General features: G+C 30.6%; 1 pseudogene; it reads left to right on the top strand.

Annotated features, from left to right (window-relative positions):
* The first annotated feature begins 4764 nt into the window (after nt 1-4764).
* On the top strand, nt 4765-7684 carry LOC114735023 (trifunctional UDP-glucose 4,6-dehydratase/UDP-4-keto-6-deoxy-D-glucose 3,5-epimerase/UDP-4-keto-L-rhamnose-reductase RHM1-like; annotated as a pseudogene).
* Nucleotides 7685-12519: the final 4835 nt, after the last annotated feature.

Here is a 12519-nt window from a genome sequence, read left to right as displayed (position 1 = left end):
AAAATCAGAAATGAAGGGTTCAAAATAAAGATTTTTTCTCTAGTTTATCACATTCATTAAAAAATATTTACTTTGATTTTTTTAAATTGTAAAAAACATATTTCAAATTCATAGTTTTTATTTTGACCAAAAAAAATTCATAGTTTTATTTATCATACAATTTAAATGATATAAGTTTCAAAGATTTATTATTATTTAAATTTATAATTCAAAACTTTTAAACACTTCTTTATTACAAAGATTTATAAACATATTTAGTTAAATATATATTTATTAAAAAAAATTAGTTAAAGTTTTAATCCAATCTTTTATATTTGCCTTAACTGAATGAAATTAATGTAACTATAAAAACATAATTTAGGAATTTATTAGAATCAGAAGTAAAATAGTAAATAAATTTTATTTTAATATAAATTTCAGTTAAAAATAATATTTTTAGAATCTTTTTAAAATACTCCTACTAACAATGTTAACTAATTAGACTAAATTGTATGTTTTTAAAATAGAGGGAAGATCTATGTAATTGATGCAAACTAGAAGGATAGTCAGAGTATTTTACTCTGATTCAAAACATTCATATCATGAATGTCATCACTTAATTAAAAAATGCAACATAGCAAAGAGCATGGAAAAGGCAAAATAAAAAAAGGGATATGAGTGCCCTTCATTCATTTCAATTTTTCATTATTTACATCTTATTTTTACCTAAAAAATATATGAAAGCAATAGTTCATTAGAAGTGGGTAAACACTTTTTTTTTAATTTACCACCTTAATATATACCGTACATTTGATATTTAGGGTGTATATATAATTATTTTTCAGTTTTATCTTACCAAATTTAAACTTCTGAAGAAGTATACTTTCATAAGAAAAAATAATAATCATATACTAAAAAAAAAATGGGAGCTTCTATCAAAATCTTAACATTTTAAAAAATATAACTGATGATAGTTTTACCGTTAAAATAAGAGGCACCTAGCTTAGAAAGAGTACAAATATTCCAAATTGTTGAACCCACCACTAACCTCCTGAAAATTAGAATAATGAAATATTAACTCATCAAGGGTAGTATGGATGAAAAATCAAATTCTATATCATAGCTGCAAATTTTTTAAAAGAAAAAATAGAAGAGAAACAACATACCTACAGCAACAGTAAAAAGAACTTGTCAAGTGCTTAGAAGCAAGAGTGAAAAAATAACAGAGCAAGAGAAAGCTCAGATTTTAGAGATGAAGTAGGAGGAGGAGGAGGAGAAGAGAGAGCAAGAGATGAAGTAAGAAAACATGTAATATATAAAACCATATATGATGCTATAGCCTCACGGGAAGGGAATGAGATTCTCACGTGCATAGTGTCAGAGATTCTTGCACACAAAATTGGCAGAGATTCTGGCATGGGGAGTAAATAAGAAAAAAGTGAAATCATTCACGTCAAGAACGATTTTACTTTTTATCAGTTAAAATATAAATCATTCTTGCCAAGAAGGACTTGTGTATAATTTGAAAATCGTTCTTGTCAAGAACAATTTTAAGTGCAGTATATTGATAAATACTTTTAAAAGGCAGCATTTTAGTGAATAATTTTACTGTTTATAGTATTTTGGTTAAAAAAAAACCCTTTTTTACTTCCTTTTGCCAGCAACAGTAGTTATTGTCTAGTGTAAGAGGGGTTAAAATGTAAAGTAGAAGGCTATCGTGTGGTTGAGAACAATATAGCGGTAGCTAAACTTCATAAAGGAATGGTCAGAAACATGGCCTTGAGAACTGAAACCCAAAATGGACCTGTGGTCTACTGCTAAATCCAGATGATCAGATAAGCAACAAGGAGGAGAACTAACTGGGGGAAAAAATCCAAGAGACAACAGAAATTTATAGTGCGATTTTGGATCAACAAAGGATACTAACAGGATTCGTGTTTTAAAGTTATGTAAGGCTATCAAAGCCCCTCCTTCCTCCTGAGACCTGCCTGAACGAAGGAAGAAGAGAGAATTAAGATTTTGGTTTTAAGTTCATAAGTGAAAAACCTCATACAATTAAGTTTTAAGGTTTTAAGTTCTTGATGTAATATCAAATTTCATCTATGCGTTCTTTCGGATCCTTTTGTGTGAAAGAAGGAACAGTATTATTATTGAGATTGTCAATGCTTAGAGTTTAAGGCAATATTCAATCTTAAGATCAAATGAATCAAATGATAATTATAAGTTTTAAAAATGAAAGTTACACTGTCATATGTAAATGAATAAATGATAGGCGATAGCTCCACAGACCCAAAAAGGACTACACGAATATGTCACGCCTCCGGGCTCATTTTTTCTGTTTTCCACATTCTCGTACATTTACATATAAAATTTAATGTTTCTAACATCACATTAATTTTGAACAAGAAATGGCAATCACTTCGATATTAAATACTACCTTTAATTCTTAATATAAGAGTTAGATGAGGATTTATTCTAAATATAAGATTTTAATTTACTAAGAGTCTTCCTAATTTATAATTTTCTTCAAGGTATTCCTATTAATTGCGCGTGTTAACAGATTCAATTTAAAGATAGTTCCAATGTAGATGATTACTAAGAATACTTTAGAAAAACTAACACTCATGGATTACAAAGAACTAATTTAACTAATTTTCTTAATATTTTAAATTAGTCATATCTAGTATAGTAAAATGGTTTGTCACGGTGAGTTTACTGATTTGATTCAATGGAGTAAATGGAATCTTTAGTAGTTATTGAGTTGGATAAGAACACAGTATCATTTAAACACAAGAAAAATCATGCTGAGAACATTACATCTTTATATAACGATGCTCAAATATGAATTAATCAGATCATAATAGATATATAGTAGACGCAAATGATTGTAAAAGAGAATGTGTAAAATTTACAAAAAGAAAAGACAATGTGTAAATGAATGAAAAATCATCACAATCAATAATATTAATGTTATGAATGTGAGAATGTGAAAAGAAAGATATAGAAAGAAGGGTGCATGAGAGACATACGTAGCAGAGGTGGTTGGTTTCAAGGGCAAGGCCTGTGGTGGAAATTGAAATTGCATTTCACAATAATCTCATAATTAATTAATGGGAAAAATTATTCCAAAAATCCTCCCGCAACATCATAAAATACCATAAAATCCCTTAAAATTATTCAATTATTGCACAGATGCATGCCCTTTATGGTATTTTAGGGTATTGTGTGGGACCTATTATATTGGAGTTATTTTCCCTAATTAATATTTGAACCATGTGCTCCTCTCTCATTCGCAACCCTTTCTTTATATTCTTAACTATTCCCTCTAAGCTTAAATATAAGATCCGTTCAAAAGTCTTGATTTAGTCTTAAATATAGGATCCAATTCTTTCTTATCTCTTGTATTATTGATTGTTTATTTTCCATAATACCCCTATTTATTGGATATCATTTTTTTATCCTGCACATTAAATTCTAATATATATAATAATTAATTAGAAAGACTATTGTTTGGAAAGCTATCACCAATTTTCTACATAATAAGTACAAATAACAATATTGACTACCCTTTTTTCACCCTACGAATTAGTTATTAAAAGGGTCCTATATTTAGAATGAGATTACTCTCAATTAATTAGTAGATATTGTCTAATGAGGAGAGAAGGGAGTGTATGAGGTTGATCACCTATACTTAGAATAGTCTTTTGACTATTTTAATTGGCATTAAAATGTTAATATGTGGGCTGCTAATTAATCACATAAATCGTATTTAAACTAATCCAATTAGCTGTATTATACCTTAGATTATAGAATGTGCAGATGGGGAACAACAGTGGTAATTGGAATGGATAAAAGAACTCTTCAATATATCCTTTAAACAAAGTTGAGGATTCAAATGAAGCAAAACCATCCTAAGAAAACTATTTTTTATACATATAACAAAGTTCAAACATGCATGAATCGATCAACGCAGCAAGGAATATCAGATATGAGATCATGGTTGTAAAAAAGGATGGGTAAATGAAAACATTGTAATTAACAATGTTATGACCAAAGAGCTGAAAACAGAATTCGTGGAAGGAAACATTTCAATGAATAATAAATGATGAGATGAAAAGAAAAGGACATATAGAACGAAGGGTGAGAGAATAAACACGTATCAAGCATACTTATTAAGTAAGCTGAGCATATTTCGTGATCATTAAAAAAAAAATCAGAATGAAGTGCTCATTTTAGTTTCGGCTATTCAAATTAATTTAGTTGATTCAGATTCTATTTCAATTTTTTTAATGTTTTAAATAATATATTTATTTTAATCAATATAAAATTTAAAATAAAGACAATCTCATAATTACTTTTTTAAAACAATAAATTTATTATTAAAAATTTAAGATCTACATACTTAGATCAGAGTTTGAATTGCCCAAATTTTACTACAACGATAAGTACATAGTGCTCTTTATTTATAATAAGCACTGAATGAGAACCACGGGGTAGGTTTGAAGAGTGACCAAGGCCTATTGTGGAACTTCATCTCTCCATCTCTCATTTATAACCTTCCTCCTGCTTCATGTACATTGGGACCCTTGTACATTCGTTTCCTCCTTAACTTTCCAATAATTTATGTATATATATTTATTAATTCGACAAAACAAAAAATTAAATGTGAAGACATTAAATAAGCAAAAATAATAATAACGAAAATGATTTGGTGATGTGATACTTGTTTATAAATAGCGGTTGTCCATGGTACTCAAACCATTCCTTACAGTTTCTCTCTCATATTGGTTCCTTCTCTCTCTCTCTTCCACATCATTTGCTTTCAGTTTTGATTCTTTTTCATGCAACTACAAAGCACCTCCAAGTAAGTTTCTATTTCTCTCTTTTAATTTCTTTCTATTTTTTAAGGTTTCCATATATTGTTTTAGAGTTTCTAGTCTTTGTTTCTTCCCTGATTTCATATTTTTAGTTCTCTGTTTCGATCAGTGCGATGTAGGTTGATTCAGTGATAGTCTCTAAATTACAATGTAGGCTCTCATGAATTACAGAAATCTTTCAAAAATGATCGGAACATTAAGAAGTTATAACCCCCCACATTATATAAAACACTACCTTGTGCCTTAAATTTGATCCTAAATATAATAGTTCAATCCACATTATTTTTCATATTTACCATTTTTTTAAAACTAATTTACCTATATGTATCATCAACACTTTTTGTTATAAAATTTACAAGAATATTGAATTCCTTAGATGTAATTTTTCTTCTGTACCCCTCGCATTCAACAAATTATATTACCGTGAAGCCCAATTTATAGCTTCTCTTCCGCTTTAATTGCCTGTACTCATATATAATCCTGAAGACCAGTTTCAGTGCTACAGATACTCATCAATTATATTGTCATCACAAAATTTTCTTTGTGTTGACTAGAATTTGTGTAGACATGGCTACAAGCTACAAGCCAAAGAACATTCTCATCACTGGAGCAGCAGGCTTCATTGCGTCCCATGTTTGTAACCGCCTTATTCGAAACCACCCAGACTACAACATCGTAGTCCTCGACAAGCTCGATTACTGCTCCAACCTCAAGAACCTACTTCCTTGTCGTTCTTCTCCAAACTTCAAGTTCATTAAAGGCGACATTAGCAGTGCCGACCTAGTCAACTTCATCCTCCTCTCTGAATCAATCGACACGATCATGCACTTCGCAGCTCAAACCCATGTCGATAACTCCTTCGGCAACAGCTTCGAGTTCACCAAGAACAACATCTATGGAACCCACGTTCTTCTCGAAGCCTGTAAACAAGCCAGTCCGCAGATCAAAAGATTCATCCATGTCAGTACAGATGAAGTTTACGGTGAGACAGATGAAAATGCAGTGGTGGGAAACCATGAAGCTTCTCAGCTTCTTCCTACTAACCCTTATTCTGCAACAAAAGCTGCTGCAGAAATGCTTGTTATGGCATATGGCAGATCTTATGGTCTTCCCATTATAACCACAAGAGGGAACAACGTGTATGGGCCCAACCAGTTTCCTGAGAAGTTGATTCCAAAGTTCATGCTTTTGGCCATGAAAGGAGAGATTCTTCCGATTCATGGTGATGGATCAAACGTTAGAAGCTATCTCTTCTGTGAAGATGTTGCTGAGGCGTTTGAGGTTGTTCTGCACAGAGGTGAAGTAGGACATGTGTACAACATTGGGACGAAGAAGGAGAGGAGAGTGCTTGATGTTGCTAGAGATATCTGCAGGCTTTTCTCTTTGGACCCAGAAACACACATCAGGTTTGTGGAGAACAGGCCGTTCAATGATCAGAGGTATTACCTAGACGATCAGAAGCTGAAGAGTTTGGGATGGTTCGAACGTACAAGTTGGGAAGAAGGGCTTCAAAGAACTATGGAATGGTACGTTAAGAACCCTAATTGGTGGGGTGATGTTTCTGGAGCATTGCTTCCCCATCCGAGAATGCTCACAATGCCTGGTGTTGTTGAGAACAAGTTCGATAATAATAATAATAATGCTTCTTCAGTGAACAATTCATCATCGCTGTCATCTGATAAAAAGATGTCAGATCTCAAGTTTCTGATATATGGTGGATCAGGATGGATTGGTGGTCTTGTGGGGAAGATATGTGAGAAGCAAGGGATAGACTTTGAGTTTGGAAGAGGGAATTTGGAAGAGAGATCAAAAGTTACTACAGATATTCAAAGAATTAAGCCAACTCATGTTTTTATTGCTTCTGGTGTTGTTGGTGCCATAAATGCGAAATGGTTTGAAGCTCATAAACCAGAGACAACTCGTAACAACGTTGTTGGTGTGTTGACATTGGCAGATGTGTGCAAGGAACATGGCCTCATGTTGATCAATTATGTTATTGCCAGTAACTTTGAAGACAAAACGAATCCTAAGACTTTCTATTCCAAAACTGAATCCATGGTGCGTATCTTTCTAAATCTTAGAGTTTTGCTTCATCTATGAATCTTTGAATCATAATCTCTGACATTTGTAAACATGGTACTAGGTTGAAGAGCTGTTGAAGGACTATGAGAATGTGTGCACTCTGAAACTGCGATTACCAGTATCATCTGATCTGGAGAATCCAAACAACTTCATCACTAAGATTGCGAAATCTGGGAAAGTGGCAAACATTGCAAAGAACATCACTGTGTTGGATGAACTTCTTCCAATCTCCATAGAGATGGCCAAGAGAAACCTCAAGGGTTTGTGGAACTTAACAAATCCTGGAATGGTGACTCTCAATGAGATCCTGGAGATGTACAAAGACTATATTGACCTGACTTCAAGTGGGTAAATTTCACACCAGAAGAACAAGCCAAGGCTCATTTCCCATCTCAAAGCAGCACTGAAATTGATGTTTCCAAGTTCAAAATGGAGTTTCCTGAGGTTTTGCCCGTGAAGGAGTCATTGGTTAAGTATGTGTTTGAACCCAAAGGGAAAAAAGCTGCTCACTAATTAAGTGAATATTATTGAATTGAAGAGACGTGATGTGAAATCTCGTTTATTATGCTTTTATTTCAATTTAGCCTTTTGTTTTGAATTTCATTCTTTGAAGAATTATAATTTCATTATTGTAATATGTCTTGTGAGTTATGTAATCCAGTATACCAAATGCGGTGTTATTTTGGAGTTTATGAAAATAATGAAAAGATAACTCTGGATGACTTCAGAGCATCTAATTTGTACTATTAGTAAAATTTATTTGTTTATGGATTAATTATGCTTGGTTTTTATTTATCAAAAATATAAATAAATTCCTCGTAATTAATAGGCAAATGTTCACTAAGAAATTTGTACAGTTTAACTTCCCTTATGTGCAATTTGACTTCTTTTATATGCAATCCATCTAATTCCTTTATGTAATATCTTTTTTTTGTGCAACTAAACTTTCTTTATGTACGATTCATAATCCAAATGTACAAATAGTCTCCTATGTCCAAATAATTTTTTGCACAAATCATTTTTCTTTTATGCAACTTCACTTTCCTTCTATACTACTTATCTCTCCTTATGCAATCTACCATCCTATGAATCATTTGCTAATTAATTTTTCAACAGGGAATTTATCCATAATTTTTCCTTTTGTTTATTTATATATTTAGTTTGTTAGATTAATTTAATGAGTTAGAGAGAGTAAAATATTATTTGTACTAACACATGCAAGAAAAATTTACAATTATCGATTTTTCCCCTGAATCGTCGTACTCGTTCATGGTTTCTTAGCCTTAATTAGTTTTTTTAGATATGCTAACTCATTTTATTAATTCCATGTCACCAGCCAAATTTTAGGGACTAACTTTGCTATAAAGGTTAATAATAAGGGAACACTGCTAACATGGACCATATCAAAAAGGAAATTTGCTAAAGAGATCAGCAATTTGAATGAGTGTTTATTAAGACCATAGTCCTATCAGGATAATAAGTGGTTTTTTTGCCATAAACTTACACACTTATCATAAATTTGTTCTTAATTTTGATTACTTATATTGCTTTATTTAGGAGATGGTTGTATCAGACTCTGTTCCAGGGAGCATTATTAAAAAATGATTGGAAGTCATATATTTTCAGCCACTTAAATTTTGTGTAATTTGGGGTACCATTAAAATACAGTGATATGATAAAAAAAATAATTGCACTCATTAAGAAAGCTAAGGTTCATGTTCGAGAATAAAGTCCAGAAGTAATAACCAGAATTTATAATAATATATAATACTCATATGAAAGTAACTTGCCACCTATTTTCTGAATATAAAGATGGTTTTCTTTCTGTTTTTGCTGTGTGTGATAAATGGCTGAAATGAACTGACTTTCGTCAACATTTCACATGGTTTTTGGCTTGCGTTCATGTGCTGCTTGTCGGCTTTCTCATGAAAGGGAAAGTTACTTAATATCCAAACCTTGCCAGGATAGTACATAAAACGTTAAATTAAATGATTCTTAAAGAAGATAATATTTTTTCACAAATAAGCAAAAATACTTGCATAATTTTTTTTTTTTTGGGTGAATAACAAGGGAAAACCCATATTTTCTGAGTTTTTTTAATATGAAATCGACTTGAAAACTTTGAATGATCTTCAAATTCCTCAATCGTCACAAAGTTGATTTTCCTGCAAATTTGCTCACAAATGGTACATTCTGAAATGAAATCAGGCCCTTTACAAATTTTAAAAGGCAGAATTGATGGGAAATTTGGGAAGTTCAATATCAAATTAACTTAATTTTTTATTAGGATCCTGTAACTCAATTGACACCAAACACACTTCTTTAAGATTTTTTAAACATGAGGTTACGAGTTCGACTAAGCCTTCTTGGGCCCCACCCTTCTGGTTTCTAGCCTTATTTTGGGCCAACAAAATACTCTCTATTTGATTATAGTGGGCCAAGATAAGGCTCACTTCGGATGGGGCTTGTGCTGGGGTGAAAAGTCTACAATTTATAATTTCAAGTTAAGAATATTTATATTGAAAAATATATATACTGACATGATATCCTAACGAAATATATTTTAAGAGACTTAAATTTATAATTGGAAAATTTAAACATGCCAACACTAAACTTCAGCTTAAGAGCCAAGACATCATTTCAATGTGGTGGGTGGCATTGAGCCAACTTGTTCTTAACACATGGTACCACTCTACTCTCATTTATAGATAACTTGTTAGGAAAAAAAAATTGTTCTTAAATATAGGTCGCTTTTAGGATAATAACTGAGTTTTCTTTACAATTTTACCCCTATTAATTTAATAAATACAGAGAGAAATAACGTAAATAAGTGAGAGAAAATATAAACATTTTTTAATATTTTTATTAAGGGTAGATATGAAAAAAATATTATCAATTTAATACACTTTTGAATTGTTGGCTTATGATACAACTAATTTATAAATAGGAATGGAGTCACCTAATAAAGGTTTTTTCACGTTGATGGTGTTTGGCTTGTTTGGAGCTTCGTGTAAACAGACTTTTAAGCAAATTCATATAAACCGAAATAAATTCTTTTTGCATACTTACCTCGCATTCCATAAATCACGTTTGAAAAATTACTTATAAATCAATCTAAACAAGTCTTGAAAAAAGACAAAGCAAAGGTACAACCTGAGGCATGTGGAGGTTGTTATGGGACATGTGCAAGTGTTTTCTCCACAAGGCAACATCGTCTCTCCTCTCTGTTGCTTCATTAATGCAACTTTTTGACTACACTCTCTTGTTCACGTTCTCCCTTTTGCCGTGCTTTAATTTGCTCTTTAATATACGGCCCAAACAAAATCGCTCCTTAATAATGCAGTTACTTTTTTTTAATTTACCAAAAAGGCATATGCCACATTTGCTTTTCAAGGAAACTCTATGATGATGCCATTTGCCCGGTCAGTTGTGGCAATCAATATTGGTTTTAACGAGCATATACTAAATATTTAACGTGTTTTTTTTCATTTTTATCTCTAATTGGTTATGTGTTTTCTCTTCTTCCTTTTCCACTTATTGTCTTCCATATCTTTTTTTTCTAATGCGTCCTCTCTATAAACAAGGATTTAAAGAAAAAAAATTACTTTTTTTATATATTTATTGTTTTTAATCCGTTTTAACTGTTTTTTTATTTACGTAACTTAATTATTTGAAACTTATAAAAGGAATTGGAGGGGTACGACTCACTCTGATCTAAATAATAAATATAAAAATTATGTAATTAATTTATAAAGGTAAAAATTAATTAAGTTATTTATTTATTTGCAATGAAAGTATATTAGTTTTTTGAAAGTATCCATTTTAATTATTTGCATTGGGGACTACTCTTTTGATAGAAAATTCTTAATATGTGTAATCAATGCAAACATTTTAGAAAAAATTATGATTTTAAGAGATAAAATGTATTAAAATCTTATATTTAAGAATAAAGAGAGCATTGTCCAAAATTTACTGAGATCAAATACCTTAAAAGTATGTGTGTATTCTCTGATCTCTTATTAAGCTTCTTTTTTTTTCCCCATGATTATCAAATCACACTTGAATATTTACGAAACAGAGTGTGAAGCTATAAAATTTTTCATGATAATTGTTTTGTTAACTGTTACTCCTCTGTTGATAACTTTTTATGGAGCTCAATGCATAAGGTCAAAGAAAAAACTTTTGCAATGTGTAAAAATAATCCATTATTTCTTTTGGCAAAAAAAAATCCACTATTTAATATATAAAACTATCTACGGTCCTATTTATAAGAGCTAGTTGACTAATTTGAGGAGATTAAGGAAAGAAGTTAAGTTAGTTATTTGTAATAAATAGATATTATCTTTCCTAAATATCATTAATAATCAAGTGTATTAACTAGAACTATTATTGTTAGAAAGACTATCTTGGGAAAAAATGCATAAATATGAGAGACAAAATGAATTGGGGTCTTATATTTAAGACCAAAATAAAAGTCAAACAATGTCTTATATTAAGGATCAAAGGTAGTATTGTTTTTCTTCTAATATAAGGTCTACGTAACTACTTCACACTTGATTACATTTATTATCGTGTAAAACATGCACGTTAGTTTTCTTAAAAGTTAAAATACCTTTCTTTTGAAATCTTGTGCAATCATCTATATAGATAATTTACAAGAAAAATTATAAACATAGAAGACAAACAAAAAGTTCCTATATTTACAATCAGAATAATTTTATTTATTAGTTCTTACATTTAAAATCACACTAATAGGGTCACTCAAAAAAATCACACTAACGCGGACTAATAATAAAGAACATTCACAAAATTTAAATTTAAAAACTGATAATTGGTTTACTTTGCTTGATTACGACACATGCATTGTCGGTAAATTGAGTGGAAAAGGTACATTTCCATTAAGCCTTGGATAAGATAGTCAAACCACACCAATTTCCATATATTCTTTTATTTTTCTTCACATTCAGTATATGATTAATTACATAAAAACGAAAAAAAATGCAGACAAAAGATTAAAAAAAATACAATATTTTTCATAATCTTAATTAATAAATATAAACACAAATATTATTATATAATAATAATAGGTATATACTAGGTGGATCCAGCACTCCAAAGTATTTTCTTATGTGCATCCAGCACCCTGAAGTATTTATAATACATCCAATACCCTCAAATATTTTTTTAGGTGCATCCAACATCGTGAAATATTTTTGATGATGTATTTAACACCAAAAAGTATTTTTTTAAATGCGTCCAACACCTTAAAATATTTTTTGATGCACTTAACACCAAGATTAAAAAAATACTTTAAGATGTGCAAAAAAATTCTTCAAGATGCTAGATGCATCACAAAATACTTTAGAATATTAGATGCAGTTGAGAAAATATTTCAGAATGCTCAGCGTACCTTAGTCATATATACTATTGTCATCGAATAATTTGTCAATAAACAAATACAGCATAAAATTTGTGTGTATCTAGCTGATGCTGGAGAAAAAGGTTTAAATAAGAATCTTATATTATCGCTCGAAGATTAGGCCCATTTAATTTATGTCAACAAGTTTAGATATTCTTTAGA

Source organism: Neltuma alba, unplaced genomic scaffold (genome assembly GCF_004799145.2).
Source record: "Neltuma alba isolate B1F8T4 unplaced genomic scaffold, ASM479914v2 tig00013170_pilon, whole genome shotgun sequence".
In the NCBI taxonomy this organism is placed as follows: Eukaryota; Viridiplantae; Streptophyta; class Magnoliopsida; order Fabales; family Fabaceae; genus Neltuma; species Neltuma alba.
The sequence above is the reverse complement of the archived record's forward strand: the minus strand, read 5'-3'. Positions and strand labels throughout refer to the sequence as shown.